This window comes from Medicago sativa, chromosome 6 (assembly GCF_051527215.1).
Source record: "Medicago sativa cultivar Bolivia chromosome 6, Bolivia_mono, whole genome shotgun sequence".
NCBI classification, from domain to species: Eukaryota; Viridiplantae; Streptophyta; class Magnoliopsida; order Fabales; family Fabaceae; genus Medicago; species Medicago sativa.
The window spans coordinates 6,090,606-6,105,433 of NC_140754.1; the positions used below are offsets into that span (position 1 = coordinate 6,090,606).

General features: G+C 30.7%; 2 long non-coding RNA genes across 2 annotated transcripts; both read left to right on the forward strand.

Moving 5' to 3' along the window:
* The first annotated feature begins 362 nt into the window (after window positions 1-362).
* On the forward strand, window positions 363-5,396 carry LOC146912357 (uncharacterized). The gene is made up of 2 exons (XR_015016435.1): window positions 363-2,623; window positions 2,798-5,396. It is a non-coding gene; the product is annotated as an uncharacterized LOC146912357 (long non-coding RNA).
* Window positions 5,397-13,225: 7,829 nt separating this feature from the next.
* Window positions 13,226-14,141, forward strand: LOC146912358 (uncharacterized). Its single transcript, XR_015016436.1, has 2 exons — window positions 13,226-13,547; window positions 13,832-14,141. It is a non-coding gene; the product is annotated as an uncharacterized LOC146912358 (long non-coding RNA).
* The last annotated feature ends 687 nt before the right edge of the window (window positions 14,142-14,828 follow it).

Genomic DNA, 14,828 nt, shown 5'->3' on the forward strand with positions numbered 1-14,828 from the left:
GCTTTTTTTTTAAAGTAATATATATATATATATATATATATATATATATATATATATATATATATATATATATATATATATATATAGGGTTTTGTTACAAGCCACCCTTTGGTGGTGTCTTTTAACAAGTCACACCTTAAGGTGTGATTTTCACTTTTTAGTTATAACTTTGCTAAAAGACACCTTCATAAAAGTAAGTTGGTGTCTTTTCGCAAATGCCCATAGAGTAACTTGATAAAAGACACCTTCATAAAAGGTGTCTTCTATCATAACCCATATATATATATATATATATATATATATATATATATATATATATATATATATATATATATATATATATAAAAATTTTCTAAGGGAAATATATATATTTTTGACTCATTATAATTGAGACTATTATTTATCAAATAAAACTTAGATATATCATAAAATGTATGTATATAAAGCATAAAAGTCAGAAATGTATAGCCACTAATTTGGTAATATGGATATCTCTAAGTTACAACTAATTAGTTAACATAAAGATCAAAATATTCTATATGGTAGCGTGCAGCACTCTTCATCTATCTTCTTGGTCGTCTCAACATTTTTATCCAAAACAAGCAGGCAAATCATTATTCGTTTCCAAATTTCGTTAACTCTCCTCCACCTGAATATATAGCAGAAAACATCATTAAGCAATAACACTATATTATATTATATTAGAGGAAAATTCAAAATACTCATGAGTACAAATTCAAAGTACTACTCATGAGTACAAATTCAAGCAAAATTATAATGTAGATTAAAACCACTAGTCCACTACCACTTCTAGCAAATATATTTAGAAACATGAAACTCACTTTACCAAAAATATATCATATAACTCTTAGGCTGATCATGAACTAACACCATTCTTCTTGGATTTCTATTAGTTTATCTTTTGAGTATGTCAAACACTTGAAACCATCAATGTACTGCATATATTATAACATCAAAAATAACCATGTTACTTAATAAAACTTAATTATATACAAATAGAGTCAGAATCCGTTGACATCAGGTGTAAGTCAAAAGACTTACACCAAATCTCAACCATTAAAGACTTACACCAAATCTCAACCATTAAATCAAATTAATCCAATGGTTCACAAATGTTTCCTAAGAGATGCATGATAGTCCTTTTTCTCGTTATTCATGGTAAAACAAAAAACCCTAGATTTACAACAAATTCAAAGAAATCATACACCACTTGTGCAGTTTAATCTTGATCAATTTGTCCTGTGCAGTTTAATCTTGATCAATTTGTGGCTAAACCTCAATTTTCTTCCCTACACTTTGTTTCTCCATCGAGCAAACCAGATCTTCGTGATGGAAAAAAAAATCAAATTTGAATACGTTGGAACCTAATTTGCGATTGATGCAGTCAAGTTTTTTAGACGAAAATAATATTAGTTTGATCAATTAATCATGAGAGAACAAACCGTATTAAAATTAAGCTTGGATCCTAAGCTGCGGTTTTCACTGTGCACATGTGTTGGAAACAAATGGGCAATAAAAGGGAAATAGAAACAACTTTGTCACAGAGTGGGTTCACATAGATAAATTAAGCCATATGAATTAATTTGTTCCCATGAATAACGAGAAAAAGGACTCACATACTTCTCTAATGAAACATTTGTGAACCATTGGATTAATTTGATTTAATGGTTGAGATTTGGTGTAAGTCTTTTGACTTACACCTGCTGTCAACGGATCCTGACTCATACAGATATTATACTTTAATATAAAAATAATATACCAGCTTTGAAATCTCATTTAGATTAGAAATGAGAATCTCTTTCATAAACCTCATCACAAAGTACCCGCAATCTATACCATTTTCTTGGCGAGGATACTACAAAAAATAAAATAAGTAGTTGTATCAATAAAATTATTTATATTTATACACAAATTTTTTAAAGTGGTTATGTTATATTATTAACACCTGATATCACCTACACAAATGTCCCCTACAACAATAGTTTCTATACCAGTAAGTCCCAACCCCATATTCCATACCTTGAAGCACAAATATAATAGATGACATCATAAGATTTTCCTTAACATGGCTCTCCCTCACACTATATGTATCACACCTTTCAATATTCAATTTCCTCAGCATTAATCAATTCAAATATGCAGAATTTTCATAGTTATAGTGGACTTAACATCAAGCTACATCTTCTTAATATCTGGCTTGTCACATTCAATAGAAACTATTATCAACCAAGTAAAAACTATCCACAATTTTCACTTTTCAGACAATAATTATTCACATATCATATCATCACTTAGTAAGTATGATTTGTGTATTTTGCTTCTCTACTTCGTTATGTATTTTTACAAACAATATGGATACTTGATGTTTTCTTATCCAAACATCAATCAACAAAAATAATATGAATTTCCTATTTAAATTAAACAATCAATGAAATGAGCAACCACAAACAGTCAATGAAATAAGCAAACATAAAAACCCAAATTAAGTTTCACAACAGAAATTCAATTTCACAGCAAAAACCACATTCAGTTTCACAGAGAACAAATTCAATCTCCTGTTGTCAAATTCATCCTAAATACTAACACTGTGATCTTAATTTTAGTGTGAACCCTAAAACAACAATATGAAAAATTGAAGAGTAATTGAGTGAAATTGACAAAGGAAATGTAAGGAAAGAATGAAGATGATACCTAGAATGAAGAATTGAGTATTGAGAAAGTTGGAACTCGAACAGGAACAGTGAGATGATGAACTGTAAAGAAGACTGAGATAGAGGTGGTGCTCGTAAGATCTCATGAGAGGTCGTGGTTTTGGAATGAATCCGAGGAGACGATTGATGGTGATGAATGAAAGAACGAGAGAAACGTGGTTATGGAATGAGAGTTGCACGATCTGTGAAGGTTTTGAGGAAAAGAGGTTTGAACTTATCTTAAGAAAAACAATACGTTTTATAGTTGATTTTGTTTTTTTTTGTTTAGGATCCAAAATACTAGCACTTTTTTTTTTTGGGTCAGTCAGGTAGCCTAGTGGCTAGAATTCACCTTATAAGGTGAATAAGTAGGGTGTCTGGGGTTCGAACCCCGGCCCCTGCATATAATAATGCATTGTCCTACACCAACTGAGCTATGCTCACGGGACAAAATACTAGCACTTTTAGTTAATATATAAAACATTTATTTTTAATAAATATATGATAAAAAACCAAAGCATAAAACGTAGGCTTTTAGTTAATGTATAAATATAAATTGCGTCAAGAAAAAAAAAATTACTACCCAGAGAATCGAATTGGTGACAAAATTTAATGTAAATAAAAAACACAAAAGGCCGGCCCAGAGATAAATTTAATGTAAATAAAAAAGAACAGAAAAGGCCTGCCCAGATATTCGAACTGGTGACAACAGGCTAACTGAACATATACTATACCACTCGGCTATGTAAAATCAATTGATATATAGCCCAGAAGGCTGGCCCAGAGAATCGAATTTGTGACAAAATTTAATGTAAATAAAAAACACAAAAGGCCGGCCCAGAGATAAATTTAATGTAAATAAAAAAGAACAGAAAAGGCCTGCCCAGAAGAACAGAAAAGGCCTGCCCAGAGGATTCGAACTGGTGACAACAGGCTAACTGGACATATACTATACCACTCGGCTATGTAAAATCCTATGTAAAATCAATTGATATATAGCGCTTTTCTTAAACTATAAACACTATTAAACTCAAACCAACCATAGCGCTTTAAAAGCGCTATTTAATAGTTGATCCAAAAATAGCGCTTCCTATAATAAGCACTATCTAAGAGAAATATTTTTTCTTTTTTTAATATTTATTAATTTTATTGAATCTAAAGTGGCGCTTTTTAAAATTTTCTATATGAACTAAATATCAAAGATAGCGCTTTTTTATAAAAACGCTAGCTAAAGCCTCCGTGTTTTGATTTATAGCGCTTTAGTGATAAAAGTGCTATTAAAGAGGCGCTATATTTTCTCAATTTTGTAGTAGTGGTGGGATAAAGTGTGTCTTGATCGAGAGAGTGAAGAGACGGGGGTGTGCATAGTGGGATAGTTTAATTTTACTCTGCTTGATAAATGGTGATCGAGAATACATGCGGAGTAGGAGTGATTATGGATTAAAGTTTTGGTGGTTCATCATGGGTTGGCTTATGGGATGGTAATTGGTTGGATGAAAACATGTACAAATAGTGGGTAACAAGTTCAACTTACTTTTTTGGATTCATATGTGGTTAGAGAGTGATCCTTTATGCGGCAAATCTTGAACATTTTTTTTTAGTTAGTTGAGAATCAAATTATGTCATGCGCAATACTCCGCATTACATACCTTGATTTGAATTGTTGTTAATTAAAAATTTCAGAATCTACGTTGTGAATATTATTACTCGATAACGATTTAGTACACTTGTTAAATCTAAAATCAACCAACCTAGGTTAAATGCTCGGGAAATTGTCAATTTAATTGCTATCTGTTCAGAACTTTATTACAAAATTGACTACTTTTTTCCATGAAGAAATATGACCTCTTTTTTTTAGAAAGTACTTGTTTGATCACAAGTTTTTTGACACTTTATTTAGGCACACATACACAATTAAGTAAAGATAGAAAGGGATATAATTAAATGATATTTATTCTAAAAATTATTAAATGAAATGTATTTTTATTTGTGTGTACTCATAGCACTCGTGATAAATTCAATTTATTTACTAAGGAAAAATATATGCCCAAAATTTGCGGCCAAGCAAGACTTCTCTTTTTTAGTCTATACTTTGATATGTGAAATTATAAGTTGATTATTTGGTATGAGAGAAACCTCGAAGAGAGAAGCCAATTTTTCACAACTTCCCCTGAGGCTGATGATGGGTTCTAAAAAACATAGCATGGATATGAGGTTTGAGGAGAAACATTCAATAGAGGCAGAGAATACTATGATGAACGATGCATGCAATAAAGTCCATAGTCTCATAGAAAAATTAGCTATTTCCTCAAGTTTTTGTGTGTAATTTAAGAATGATAAGAATCAATTTGTGGTTTGATACAAAGAAGGCATGGTTTTTGTGATAGGTGGTTGAGATGCACCGAGGTCGAATCTTATCGTGGGAGGAGACGATGATACATTTTGTTTTTTTTAATGGATGATGAGTTCGTGAAGTGTAAGGTGAGAGAGTCATTAAATTCGTCATCGATGGACCATTTAATTTTGCCATTAGATGAGATCAATGGTTTAAATGTATTAAAATTAAAAAAGATAACAAATAGAACTATCCACACACAATCTGTTGTACCTCACATTCTTGATTGCAAGCACATGTTTGTACAACGAGTTGTTAACAATGATTGTATAAATATCATTTCTCTTTGATATTCTATGCTTATACTAAATTTGGTTTTAATTTGTGTTGGTGATTAGACATCTTTACAAGTTCAATATGAAGTTGTTTACAATTTCATTCACCAAACGCGACAACTTCATCGTCTTTGATTGCGGATTCCGACAAATCTTGTTAACTGAAAATCCTCATCCAGAAAATGGCCTTTTAAATTGTTGTTCAATCAAGGAACGCTGATGTGCATTGATTTAATTTGATTTTAACGACACCCATAATAGAATGGGATGTGGAAAATAAATCAATAATAGAAACTTAATCCAAAGGGATTTGGAACTCTATAACATGAAACAATTTCAGATCTAAAATGAGGAATCAATTTGAGTAGTGTTAGACTTTAGAATTAATTTGAGTAGGGTTAGACTCGAGAATCCTTATATATACTAGTTCATACATATAATAAGATAACTAACACAATTATACAATAACTACTCAATTATACAATAACTACGGAGTAACTAACTAATATAATATATCTAAAATTCTTATAAAATAAACTACTGAGTCATTATTTTTTCTTTTTTTTTTGAACATATGTCATTATTTTTTCTATCCTTTAAGTTTGACAAAAATATCGGGTTGATCCTTTAAGTTTTTTAAGTTTTAAATATGTCATTGAAGTTGTTAATTTAATTCATTTATTTGAAGTTTTTAAAGTTTTCACACAAACTCGCCACAACTTCTTGCAATTGTTCCGCCATTTGTATGTTGTTCATTCGTAAGTGTTGCTCGTTACAAAGCACCCACAAATAAGTATCTTCGTTAGTACCGTCAAAAATCAAAATCGTCATATCCATTCTTAAATCAGCGTAAACAAAAACGATGATGAAAACACCAAATAGCACGACCCAAGTTGAGTAGAATCAACCTCCAAATTTAATTTATAGGGAGAAACCGGAGACAAAAGAAGGAGAAATTGAATTATTTTCTTTCATATTCATAATGAAGCTATACAATCCTTATATATACCAGTTCATACAAATAATAAGATAACTACCATAACTATACAATAACTACTTAGAAACTAACTAATATGAAACACCTAGAAGACATCTTATAGAACAAACTACTAAGTCATTATTTTATTATCATGGATCTTATGAGAATTTAAGTAAAAAATTTATCAATTTTGCAGAGATCTTAAATCTTGAATCTGTTATGTATAAGTGTAATATCCCGCTTATTAGGAACCGAGGTAATATCTGAAAACAATAAAATGCGCACGTTTAAGGCAAGGGGTATTTTTGGATTTTCACGCTAAGTGGTACTTAAGCATGTTGGGACCAACATTCTTCACAAGTTTTTTCTCACTTCTCTATCTAGGATTTTCATAAACTCATTGCTCTCCCTTCTCTCTAGAATTGTCACCACTAATCTTCACCAAACTTGAATTCTTTCATCCAATCTTCTCTCAATCCTTCTCTAAGTTAGAGATCAAGCAAGAATAGAGTTCTATCAAGGGTGTGGGTAAGGAAGTTGGAAGCAAGCTTCACCAAAATAGTTTCTTCTTATCTAGGGTTTTCCTTCCTGGAGTTTTGCTATCAAGTTTAGAGTGTTTGAGCTTAACTTCAACTTCATCAAGGTGAGTTCCTAGTTAGTTCCAACCATGGGATCTTGTGTTTATGTTTGTAAGGAAAAACATATATTTTTAGGGTTTGTACATAGAGAATGTTACCCCTTTTTCATGCCATGCTTACAATACTTGCTAAGACTTGTACATAGGACCCTTTATATGATCAATATACTTATAATATGCCTTGGGATGCTTGGATTTGAGGTTTTTGGGTCAAAAACTCCAATTTTGCAGGTGCTGGACTGTCACAGCTCGCCACATCGAGCAGACAGCTCGCGAGGCGAGCTAGAAGTCAGAACAGGGGGTCTTGCTTGCCCCCAACTAGCCATAGCGAGTGAGTCTACTCGCCTAGGCGAGTGAGCAGTGCATCAGCGCACTGTTTTGCTCGCCTCAAGCCCGACAGTCATCCTTCGAGTTGATTTCTCATTATGCGGTATTTTTCAAAATTAAACCCCTCATAACAAGACTCTAAGGCATAGGCTTTTAAATGTTTTCTTGAAAGCAAACAAGTATTTACAATGTATAGAGAAGCATGGCATACGAGATATATAGCAAGTGGTGATCTGGTAGCAAGTAATACCTAATGGAAGTGAATGGAACTAGAGCCTCGACATAGTTTGTCGAGAATTAGAATGATAATCATGAATACATATATATGATAAGATGCGATGAATATTTTCTATGCTCATGAACAAGAATGAACTTGTATGTAATTTACTACCAAGGGATCGATCAAGGGTATAACTCGTATAGTTTAACCTTACATGTATGCATAAGAACAAGACTATTACAAGAGGTAGGTGTTCGTGTTTCTTGTTATCCACGTCAGGGGGATACGAGAAGTTCTCCAAGGGGAATGGTTCAAGCCGCAAGGGACCCGCATGACACTGAGGGAGTCCGATGTACCCTAATTAGGTTTCATCGGTCATGTATGGGATTGTACTCGGGGTTACTCCACCCGGGGCTCTCCGTAAAATGAATTAAGATAATATTTGTTTGAACCATGCTAACATAATGATTAAATGAATATAACTATGCATGATTATGATTATGTTCGATGTTAGACATGAACTAGTATTGGAATAGAGCAAGGAAAGAATATTATGTCGTAGACGATCTTAAGTTACCCTATTCGTTCGGTATAGGTTCGTGCAATGATTATTACATGTTTAGGCTTCGATGCGTTAACGTATCTTAGCAAAGCGGTTCTAGGATCCCTCGACCGCCTTGGCATGCATGGTAATAGTAAGCCTATAACAAGTTAAGATAGAGTTAAGACGGAATCTAGTATACACATCCGTCTAGACAAGTATGACCACACACATATAATCAACCGCTAAGTTGTATTCTAGACACGTGATAACCATAGGTTTTCCCCGAGGTTATCACTAGCCTAGGGCTAGAAAGAACTCACTGAGGCATTATGTCTCATCCAACTCCTTATTTTGTTCAGGTTCACAGGGTTCTCGAGGAAAAGGTAAAGAAAAAGCTTTGGATTGATCATTTTCGCATGGGATCAACTTGTCATCGAACTAGTGGAAGCATATGTTATATTATCAGATGTTTAATTATGTACTTTGTAGCTAGACTTGTATATCAAACTTTGGCGTGTAATAATGTAACATAAAAACTTTGGGATGTCATGTATCTAAACTCTCGACTCAATGTCGTTATCCATAATGTATAATTAATGTATCCAATATCAGTTTTAGCGCACATTTGAATATTCTAGACACTTTCAAATTGGGCGTTACAATAAGTATGACATAGTGGTACATATAAATTTGTGCCGTTATACACTTGAGATTGTAATAAGGCAAGTTTACATTTTTTTTTTATAGGGAGAACAAATCCTATTTTTTTAGTTTAATGGTAGTGGGGTGATAGTTCAAAATAATTTTACACACACAATCAATCAAAATATTTCGAATTGCAACGTAAACTAAAAACATCAATTTATGTGACAATTCTAAATATTTTGATTGGTTGTATGTGCAAAATTGTTTTGAACCGTCAACCCACCACCTTTAAACTCTTTTTTTTAGAAGCCAAAAAAATAAATTTCTCAATAGATGCGAGATGGACCTTGAAGGATGAGACTCCTTTTATATATATATATATATATATATATATATATATATATATATATATATATATATATATTAAGGATCCTCTCCGTTTGGTTAAAATAAATTAAGAATGTCATTTAGTAAGAGATATATACAAAAATGAATAGATGGTGGGTCCTACTACTACTTAAGTTCCACCACCATTAATTATTTATATATTTTTTCAAACTTCATTGTGTCTTTATCTATCTAAATAAAAAAAATAGAAAAAAAATGGAGAGAGTATCAAATAAAGAGGAGCATAACTCCTTTTTTATTTTATTTTAATGACTATGTTTAATTTGATAGAATAAGATGAAGTCGAATGGAATGAAGTCCTTTCTATTGTTTGGATTTATAAAAAATAAAATGAAATGAAATGGAATATTATGGAACTCATTCCATCCGGTTCCAAAATTTTCTTCAATTTCTCATTCCACTCAAATCGAAGGGTATGCAAAGGATTATGGAACCAACAATTTCTATAGTGATGATTTCTAAAAATTGTTCCACAAAAAAAATGGAACTTGAGTTCGTTTGAACGATTCATCATTTTATAAAGCTCATTGACCATTCTTTCAATACATTAAATATAGTAAGTTTTTAAGAACTTTATCTTTCTCTAAATAATTTATCTATTCAATATATTAGAAATTGTGGTGTTTGACCTGTTTGATTAATTATTTATTAATTTAGAATGTTTAAAGAGTATCACTTAAAGCATTCGTTAGAGAGATCCTTAATTCACTAGAGAGTTTTTATCAAGAATTTATCAAGAAAATGTTTCAACCAATTAAATTCGTTATTTGGCGGAAATCAAGGGAGATAATGGTGTGTAATTAAGGAAAGGTGTTAGCAAATACACTGTCTTGAAATTTTCTTGATAAATTTTATCACTGTATCTATCATTTTCCATAAATAATTATATGTAGTTTATGTGTGTGCCTATTAATATTTAATTGAGGTTGTGATCAATTAAGCATTTCCGCTATTAATTATGTAGAGTAGCAATAGTTCAATCCAAACAAAATAACATATTTATTCTTCAGATATTGATAAATACGCCACTTCAAATATTCATTTCGCTTACACGTTGAGAGATGTAAAAACCTAGAGAAATAATATTTGTGCAGTCATTTTAGGAAAACTTTTGGACTATTCTCTTTCGTACACTCATTGTGTTTTTATTCTATCTCTATTATTTTTTTCCAACAAAAAAAGAGAAGAAAAACGTCGTTCCAAAAGTTGTCATGAAATAATTGTACAAATATCATTACTCAAAACCTATAAAACGTTAATACAAACACAAAGGAATGCACATTGATAAATGGAGAAAATCGATAAATGGAGAAAATACAAGAAATTAAATGTAAACAAATGTCGGTGTCGGCCAAAAATACGCGTCAGCAAAGCTAATCTTAAGATTTTGTGGTCCCTGGATCAACTAAACTAATAGGTTCCTTCTTAATCATGTTTTTAGATTTTTTTGGATTGCTGCCACCACGCCATTGGTTCTATTACTCAAAGACTAGTCACACGGTGCGAATCTTCTGGTTGTGGATTCTTTGCTTGGTCAGAGTTTGATGTGCTCGAAAGGGCTTTGATACTTGTTGTGTTTATTGCAGGGGGCTGTTGGTACGTGAATGCCCGTGGTGGCGGTCGGCTCATACACCATTCCATTGCGATTTTCAATCCGTCTCAATCATTTTTTGATTGAAATCAGATAGTTTCAAAGCCCTCGTAGGTCTACCTGTTTGATGTTGGACTGTTTGGCTCGAAAGAGACATTAGGTTTGTTGTTGTTGCAAGGTGTTGTTGGTTATTGGACTTGTTCCGTGTTGACGGTTGGTTCATACACCGCATTTTAGACATCCACTAGTGTTGTTTTCATTTTTTGGTATCACCTGGTTGGGTTGACCTACGCTTTGTGTGAATTTATTAGGTTAGGTTTATGTCCCCCAATTATTATTTTTTATTTCTTTCTTCCTTTTTTTTAATAATATATATGAGCACTGACATTTTATGTCATTGTGCTTTTGGCTTAAAAAAAAACTTAATTAAAGAATATAAAAACAATTAATATATAATTAACTTATTACATTAAAAAATCAATTTTTAATATTAAATAAAACATGCATATATAATTGATTTTATCTAACTGTCATGAATAAACAACAACATCAAGTACATGCATGAACCACCCATATATTTGGAAAATAATACATGTTTATGGTATTATTCATGTGTTAAATATTGCTCTTCGAGTCATGCAATTAAATCACAAATAACACCACCAACTACATATACAAACCACCAATATATCTTATAAAGAGTACACATTTTTCTTAATTTTCATATATTAATTATATATTTTGAGACATGTTTGTCATGTGAGAATAAATATTATATATGTTAGAAATAGATAGTGATTGTACATATTAACCTCAAATACACTTATGTGTAGTATGTATTTTATGAAAAATATATAAATTATATTATTTACCACTTTGAAATTAGACGAGAAAGATCAACAACGTTAATTATTTATTTAGTCTCTAGTCTCTTATGTATTCTTTTGTATTTTTGAATTTTTGCATCTATATTATATATAAAGAAAACACCCCTTTCAGCTCTTTTGGGCTAGCTTTTTCCTTTCCGAAAATACCCTCAATTTTCAATATAAATAACACATGTAACAAATAGATAAGAATAAATTGAAATATTAAAAAATATAACAAACACGATATTAATATATATATATATATATATATATATATATATATATATATAGTTTTTTTCCTTTATAGATCATTTAAAAATTGTAACAAACTAGATATAAGTATATTTATTTATACTTACTTTTTCTTTATTTCAATTATACCCTTAAACAACTTTTTATATAATAAAGATTGTTGTTGGTGTCATTAAAAAAAGAATTAAGAGTATATTTATTTTGTTATATTGTTGGTGTCATTAATATAGATAATCATGATTAATTTGCTTTGTCATAACTTAAAAACAACAAACATTTATATTTTTAGTTTGAATCAAAATCACAATTTATTTAAAAAAAACACCGTTTATAATTTTCAAACATTAGCGCAATAAAAAGAGCGGAAAGACGGGCACGTGAGTGTCTGTCTCTTCGCTAGTAAATACATAAAATAAAGTCAGATTTGCAAACGTACGAGTATCAAAAACCATATTCCTTTGACTAATACTCCAATCGTTCCTTTTTAAATGTCGTTTTAGAATAGTAACATCAAATTAAGGAAGTGCATTTTTGCTATTGCTATTGCTTCGATCACTTCTCTGGCAATAGCAATATCTTGTACGAATCAAAGCAAACATAAGTTACTGGAATCAAAGATTAACAAGCAAACACAGGTTATGGAATCAGAGATCAACAAAGCAAAAATAGGTTATTGAATCTACGTCAAAGATTAACAAACAAACACAGGTTATGGAATCAAAGATTAACAAAGCAAAAATAGGTTATTGAATCTATGATTAACGAAGCAGACATAGGTGATTGAAATCAAAATTAACAAAGCAAACATATAGCAACTTACATGAGTACCGAATCCGGCGAGGTTGCCGACATCCACAGCCGGCAACACTGTACGGTAAATCAGTTTTGTGTTTTAGTTTCTATCGGATGTAGAAAAACCGAATGGAATACACTTACCTGAGCACCGACGTCAGCATCCACGTTATGTCCATCGTTATAGAACTAAATGTTTCAAAATATATATTTAATCTTGAATTAAAAATAACATGTTTCACTTCTTCTTTATTTTATTTTCTTTTATCTTATTCTTAGTTTGCTTATCTGATGCTACCTGCACACTTCAATACACGTTTGAAGAAGATAAGTTGTTCTCTATTATTTGTCATCATCAAAACCACATAAAAGTTACAATGTTCTTGAACAAATATAACCATAGCAATCAAAACTAGTGTACCACATTTCGTATTCAACTTATATCCTACAATACCCTCATTCAAAAATGGACCACATTTGGCGTTTTTTTCTTTTTTTATTCAACACACTTGATTCATGCATAAATATGTTGTCTAACAATAAAATTCATGATTTTCCTTTTCCTACCATGAAAGGTTATAAAATAATGGATATTCATTAAAATAAAATAAAACAATGTATTCTTATGATTGTTAAGTTTTTTATGTGATCTCTTTACTAAGTGTGTTAAAGGGACAAACACAACACAATGATGTACTTAAGAGACATTTAATAATGACTTCAATTTTAAGAAAGATTTTTTACAACTACATAAGTACTATAAATTATGTAATTGGTGTAAGTGGAAGATGAGCTTTATAAATTAAAGTGATAAACCTTTTTGCTACATGTAAAAAGGGAAAATATGATTAAAATTATGATTATCTTTCTTTTCATATTTTGTTTTGCAATGAACATTGAGGGTAAGCCATTTTTTATCCCTTTCATATCTCCTTATTTACTTTGTACTAAATATTTTTTATGGAAAATGTTAACGAGTGCCCCCGGGGCACTCTTTAAGCACTTTAAATGGTAAGTTTTTAATGAAAAGTTGTGTATTGAATGCATTGGAAATTGTAATAGTTAACTTTTTAAAAGAATAATTACTAAATTTGGGATGCTTAAAGAGTGCCCCAGAGACACTTGTTAACAAGATCCATATTTTATTTATCCTTTTTGCACTCATTTATTTCTATTTTCATTACAGCATTTAAATGTAAAAGTGATGCCGATTGTCATTGCGAGCCTACTTTGAAACCAAAGTGTAAGTGCACAAAATGTGAATGTTTAACAGTGTGGATTGGCCCACAAGATTTTGTTCCCACATGATTCTCTATATTTTTTTTGAAAGGATGATTCTCTATATATTTAGTCGAAGACCAAATTTCATGGGTTATTTCATAAGCATCCAACAATTTGAATTATTGCTATTTTTTTTTTCAATTTGAAGAACCAGGATTTGTACTCCAAGATGATTATAAAGAAATGAAATAAAACAACAAATAATAATATTTAAATTGTCTTTTATCTCTTAATTTTAGAGATATTGTCATGACCTTCAGTTTAGATATATCATGTTTTCCTTCAAACCTTACCACCTAACAAAATATATTTAATATTAGTTAACAGTGTTTATGTTTTTTCAAAGGCTAGATTTTATATTTATGTCATAATATTGTTACACTTGTGATTTTTCTAACACTTGAATTTATGTTTTTCTTACATTTTAATTTTTTAACAACCACAAAGTTTGTGTTTCGTTTTAAAAATATGGATAACTAGAACGCCAAGCTCAAATTTCCTTTTTCTATATAAATAAAGTGTGATCAATATATTTTTTCCTTCAAAAATAAAACTTTCATAGCAAAAGTCAATATGATTATGTAAAGTGATATTTTATCATAAAAATGGCATACATCTAATTTAAAATTAACACATATTAGTATTTGTAAATGAAAATCAGAAGTTATTGTTTTTATGCATATTTAAATGCTGAGTTTGATAATGTTAACATCCATTTGAATTTAAGATCACACTCCAAATTAATGTATAAGAATAAAGTTTTTCCATCTCTTTAAATCTTTGAGCTTTCATCACTAGTATTATTTGAGAGAGATCTTGAGCTTTCTTTTGAGAAACATGAATTTTGCAATTTCCCACAGTTTTAGGGAAGGTTACCAATTGGACGACAAGCTGGCCAATTT